This window comes from Aegilops tauschii, chromosome 2 (genome assembly GCF_002575655.3).
Source record: "Aegilops tauschii subsp. strangulata cultivar AL8/78 chromosome 2, Aet v6.0, whole genome shotgun sequence".
Lineage (NCBI taxonomy): Eukaryota > Viridiplantae > Streptophyta > Magnoliopsida > Poales > Poaceae > Aegilops > Aegilops tauschii.
Window position 1 is genome coordinate 45,388,222 of NC_053036.3, and position 5,663 is coordinate 45,393,884.

Below are 5,663 nucleotides of genomic sequence, written 5' to 3' on the forward strand. Positions count from 1 at the left end.
GAGTCATTAAGCTAAAAGTTTGGTTCATATCGGTCTCATCAGATGACTCATGAGATTGCCATTTGAGGATATGTGGTCTGCTGGGAACACCGGCGGCAGCGGTGAAGCGCACGGTAATAGAATAGTCCTGTGTGACATATGTTTTCTTGCATTGTCCTGTGTAACAGGTTGATATTTCTCTAGGAATGGTAGTAGAAAGATTGTGTGGTGCTGATATTGAACTTATAATAAAATTGAGTTCTAGAAACAATTCCCTACATTGTCTCATTAGTAATCACACCAAGAATACTTATCCTCCTATAGATCTGAGTTGACTCTGTGTTTTGGTGTGCAGAAATTGGTTACCGGTAGGAAATAATATAACTAATCGGTATCTTGAGTTGCAAAGAGATCACTCAGAATGGTGCCTGATATTATGCCATAAAGAACTCACATTTTTTATTGTCCCTCAGGATATGTACGCACCTTTCTCTGCTGGATGCATGCACAATTCTGAATTAAGAACAAATGACATGTTAATTAGCTATCGTACAAATGCTTTTCCGAGGGAACTCGATTATGCATTAAAAAAGCACTCTATGATGCTGTATAAATAAAGTCATGGACGGGAAAGCAATTTTTGACCCCGTGATTTCTCTGTACATTAGGCAATGCCATGAAGTAATTTTTTTACAAAGAGGGGAGCCCATCAATTTCCCTACTGGATTTTCTGGTGTCCCGTTTTATAATAAGTTCTTTGCTGGAAAAAACATACAAATAATTAGTTACTCTATTTGTCCCGACGTCGTGGACTATGTCTATAGTTTAATTTAATTTCTAAATGGAACCGAACGACGATTTCTATTTTCTACAGATAAAACATGGTGGCTTTAGACCAACATAAATATGTATACCTTCATTTAGGTTTCAGTTCAAAGGTCTCAATGCTCCAATTTCTCATTTTGAACCTGAAACTGAAAGGAATTTAACAAATCAACATAGCCTTGTGGAACCTTGATCTTAGTTGCATTAAGCCAATCAGAGTAAGAATGTAGCTTTGTATCCTAGCTGTGTACATCTTCTCTAAAAGTAATAATAAAGGCTACCATGTTCATTCAAGAATAAAAATTCCCATGTCAGGATAATCTTTCAGTACAAAAGCTTGGTGCATTTCCTTTAGACACACTAAAAACCGACCACTGTTATGAACTTCAGAGATGAACACTTGATTCATAATTTGGTTTGCCATAAACTATAAACCAAAAGATTTACACATTAAAGCAGCAGTGGGTAAGCATATGCTGGGTTCTAATAGGAGAGGAGTGCTTAGGAAAGAAAGAAATCGTAGCCATATTCAGATTCTTCCATGACTGTTAAATTTGAAGGAATAACTTACTGTATCAAAGACTATAATTTCATACAGAAGACATATCATGTGGAAACAGAAATATATGAGTATGGCAGGTGGGAACCATAGATCACAAGAAACAAATATTAGTTTAGTTGCACTCATATCATCAAGGGCATTGAGAAGTAACCTAACCTTGGAGATTGCATTTTGCTTCACCCAGTCCTTATGACTTCTCAATCAACCTTCCACAACTCTTCTGCATGTGCCGCCTGCAAACCGAGGAGAAGACAATGTTGGGTGGCCATGTGTTAGAGTGAAGGCGGATTAGGGAGAAGCATTGATATGAAGAAAGCTCGTGAAACACAAACCTGATTGCCATTGTATCTCATGAAAATATACTTCTGATGAAAACAAATATTTGCCATCGTTGTACCTGCCTCTCAAACAAAATATGATATGTTCTAATGAAAACGAAAGAAGATGATATGCATACCCCACAGAGGAAAATCATCTTGATTGTAGAAAAAATAGGGGGGCAACGTATTCATCAAAATGATACAGTACGAATTAAGCCTATAAGATGAACTGAGTCTGGAACTCTGGATCCACCATTACCGAGAGATCCATCCATCCCCATGACCCGAGTCATAGACCAGTACTTCTCTCCTTCCGCTCCTCTTTTGCCTGGATCCAAGCCGCCAAAAAGGGATCCTGCCAAGGCGGCTGCGGCGTTTACCCGGATGGACCCGAGTTGGGATGTCTTGCACTGTGAGTCAGGGAGTCTGTAGGAAGTGGCGGCGGCGACGGGGGCGCAACAATGCAATCCTCGTCTCCACGTCGTCACATCCACGACATCCTCAATGCATGGAGAGGCAGCCCCATCGGGCGTGTAGGAGCCGACGGCCAGGCACGGAGGCATCGTCCTCCGCGGGTGGTGTGGTGATCCGATCATGGGCGGCGGCATAGAGGGCGCTAGGCATATCCATGAGGCGCTGGCGGCGGCCGACGTGGCGACCCCGTGTCCCGATCAGGCGCCCACGGCCGAGGCCGAGGGTCCCTTCTTGTCGGCCATGGATGCCATGGCCTTCATGGCTCATGGCACACGAGCTCCACGCCCGAGCAATTGCGATGGGAGATGGCGGCGGCATGCGGGAGGGGTGCACCGTGCGAGCGGAATGGCGGCAGTGGCGTACGAGCGGAATGGCGGCGGGGCGGAGGATTCGGCGGCGGTGGTGGCAACGATCGATGGGAGTGGGCAAGGATGGGGATCGATGGAGTTTTCTCGCGGCGGCGGCGGAAACGATAGATGGGATCGATGGGAGTGGGCAACGAAGGATGGGGTCGATGGATTTTTTTTGTTGGGTGTGGGTTTTTTTGGTGGCTGCGTGGGATGGGGTGGGGTGGGGGAGGTGACGAAAAAAACCTGTCGAAAAAAAACCAGACGAAAGTGGGGAGACTATTCAACCAACTCGTCCATTAGAAGTAGAGATGTGGTGATTTTATTTAGTACTCCCTACGTCCCATAATGTAAGACGTTTTTTTGATACTAGTGTAGTGCCAAAATACGTCTTACATTATGGGAGGGAGGGAGTAGTATACTTGGTATTTGGGCTTGTTGATGGGCTAAATTTATCGGATAATCCTATTTGATAGCCTCGGAAATCTGCAAAAAATACCGGATAATCCATATCCGCCGGATATTATCAATTTCATATCCTCTATCACATCCACCGGATATCTGGTTGATCAAAATCCGTATCCGCATCCATATCCGCGGGATTTATACAAGTGCATACCATATCCTCAAAAACGGATGCAGAAGCGGATTCGGAGCGGAAATTATCCGTATCATTTACATCCCTATATATGGGGCTAGGAAGTGTTCACATGTCAGTTACTGCCAGCATGGCGAAAATTATGCAATTTGCAAGCCAGTGATGTGTACACGGCTACACTGAGACAATGGATGGTCGCCGTCACCAATCTCTGTGCAGTCGGGAGCTACTTCTAATAAACTCCTAATAACTTGACAAAAAAATTCCAACAGAAAGGAGGAAAGAAAATCTTGACCCGTACCCAAATGTACGTACGCTCATGCTTCCAATATTCCAAACGGCTGAAACGAGAGGGAAAAAGAAGTCCAATTTCCAATCTACAAACTCTATTCTACTGCACAGATGAACACACTAATTGAACACAATAATTAAATGAACAGAGTCTCCCAGCTAGCTATGCTTTGTGACGACGGTGGCCTCTGTGCACCGGCGTCGCCGACGCGGCCGGCGATCTGGATGACGTCGTCGTCGTCGAGGAGGAGGAGGACTTGGCGGCGCTTGGCTGCAGCAGGAGCTCGAGGGAGGGGAGGGCGTCGTCGGCCATGGAGGGGCGGCTCTTAGGGTCGTTCTGGAGGCAGCGGAGCGCGAGTGCAGCCATGTCCTGCGCCTGCCTCTTGGGGTACTGCCCGCCGAGCCTGGTGTCCATGACCCGTATCACCTTGGGCCGCTCCCCCTGCAGCATCGGCATCGCCCAGTCCACCAGCAGCTCCGACGCCACGCCGCGGGCCTCGTCCAGCGCGCGGCGCCCCGTCATCAGCTCCAGGAGCACCACGCCGAACCCGTACACGTCGCTCTTGGCCGAGAGGTGGCCCGTGGCCACGTACTCGGGCGCGGCGTAGCCGCGCGTGCCGACGACGCGGGTGGAGACGTGGCTCTTGCCGCCGGTGGGGCCGGCCCGGGCGAGGCCGAAGTCGGAGAGCTTGGCGCGGTGGTCGGGGCCGAGGAGCACGTTGGAGGACTTGAGGTCCCGGAAGATGACGTCGCGGGAGTGGAGGAAGGGGAGGCCGCGGGCGACGTCGACGGCGACGGAGACGCGCGTGGACAACGGCAGCGGCGGCTGGCTGCCCCGCCGGAACAAGTGGTTCTCCAGGCTGCCCTGGGGCATGTACTCGTACACCAGCAGCTAGTTGCTGTCGGAGTCGGAGCAGTAGCCGACGAGCTTCACCAGGTTCTCATGGTGGAGGTCGCCGAGGTAGGTGACCTCGGTGAGCCACTCCCGGTGGCCCTGGAAGCTCTCCTTCTTGAGCTTCTTGATGGCCACCATCATGGCGTTGGTGGCGCCGGGCCTGGCGGGGGCGAGCGTGGCCTCGTCGATCCACCCCTTGTAGACGCACCCGAATCCGCCCTCCCCGTGGTAGGACGTGGAGCCGAAGTTCTTGGTGGCCGCCCGCAGGTCCGCCATGCTGAACGACTTGAGCGACGCCGGCGGCACCGCCTGCGCCTCCCCCGCCGTCGTCGGCGCCTCCGCCGGCTTCTCCGGGCCGGAGCTGCTCCGGCGCGACGCCTTGGAGTTGGAGTTGGAGGTGCTGCTCCTCGGGTTCACCTCTGAACGAAACACAATCCACGCATCCACATGATTAATTCCCTCCCTTGATCGATGATCTCTCGACAAAAAAAAATTCAAGAAACAAAGAGATCGAGGACGGCGGCGAGCGGCTTACTTGATTGGAAGGGGGTGGACGCGCTGGCGCACTTGGCGGAGCCGCCCATGCACACACAAAGGTTCCCCATGGCCGCCGAAGCTTAGCTTATCTGCTCTGCTCCCCGGCTAGGTGATGCAGAGCTCCGGCCGATTGATCCAAACGGAGCAACAAAGTCACGGTACGGAGGTGGAAGACGAAGAAGGATATAACGAGGGGGGAAGCGACCGGACAGGTTCGTTGGGTTGGCGCCTCTGATGACTTCTCGAGAGTGATATGCGGCAGCACCGGCAGCAGCTTGCTTGGATCGACCACTCTGTTGACTGACCTCTCCACGGGGGCTTCCGCTTTGGCATAGCAAGTCAAGCACGAGCACGAGCCGCCCTACACGTCGATCTCCAGCCTCAGCCTCTTGATTAAAACGTGTAGGATATTTTATACCAGATGTAGTATTTCATAATTTCCACCGCTAGAAACCATGGCGTACGTACGTATTTTTGTTGCGTTCCGCTAGCTTGCTCGGCCTGTCCACGTCGACAAGTTGCAGTTTGAGAGGGTTTGGCCTTTTGAGGCGTGGAAATGTAAGTAGCACGGGCAGAAAAATGTCCGGGGGGAGGAGAAAGGAACGTGCAACAAATTACAGTTGCTTCAAAATTCCAATGTTGATTTCACATTTTCTCAAACCATAAGAACAAACATTTTTTTTCCGTTTTTCCTACACTAGCTGGACAAATTATTACTACATGGGTAAGCACGTTTCTAGATTATTATTTCGTTTTGCTTTGCGGGGGAATATGTGAGGTTTTTATATAAATGTATGAATAAACTTTTAAAATCAACTCACAATTAGGTAATGCA

General features: G+C 49.9%; 1 pseudogene; it reads right to left on the reverse strand.

Moving 5' to 3' along the window:
• Positions 1 to 3,380: 3,380 nt before the first annotated feature.
• Positions 3,381 to 5,190, reverse strand: LOC109736059 (probable serine/threonine-protein kinase PBL18; annotated as a pseudogene).
• Between the last annotated feature and the right edge of the window lie 473 nt (positions 5,191 to 5,663).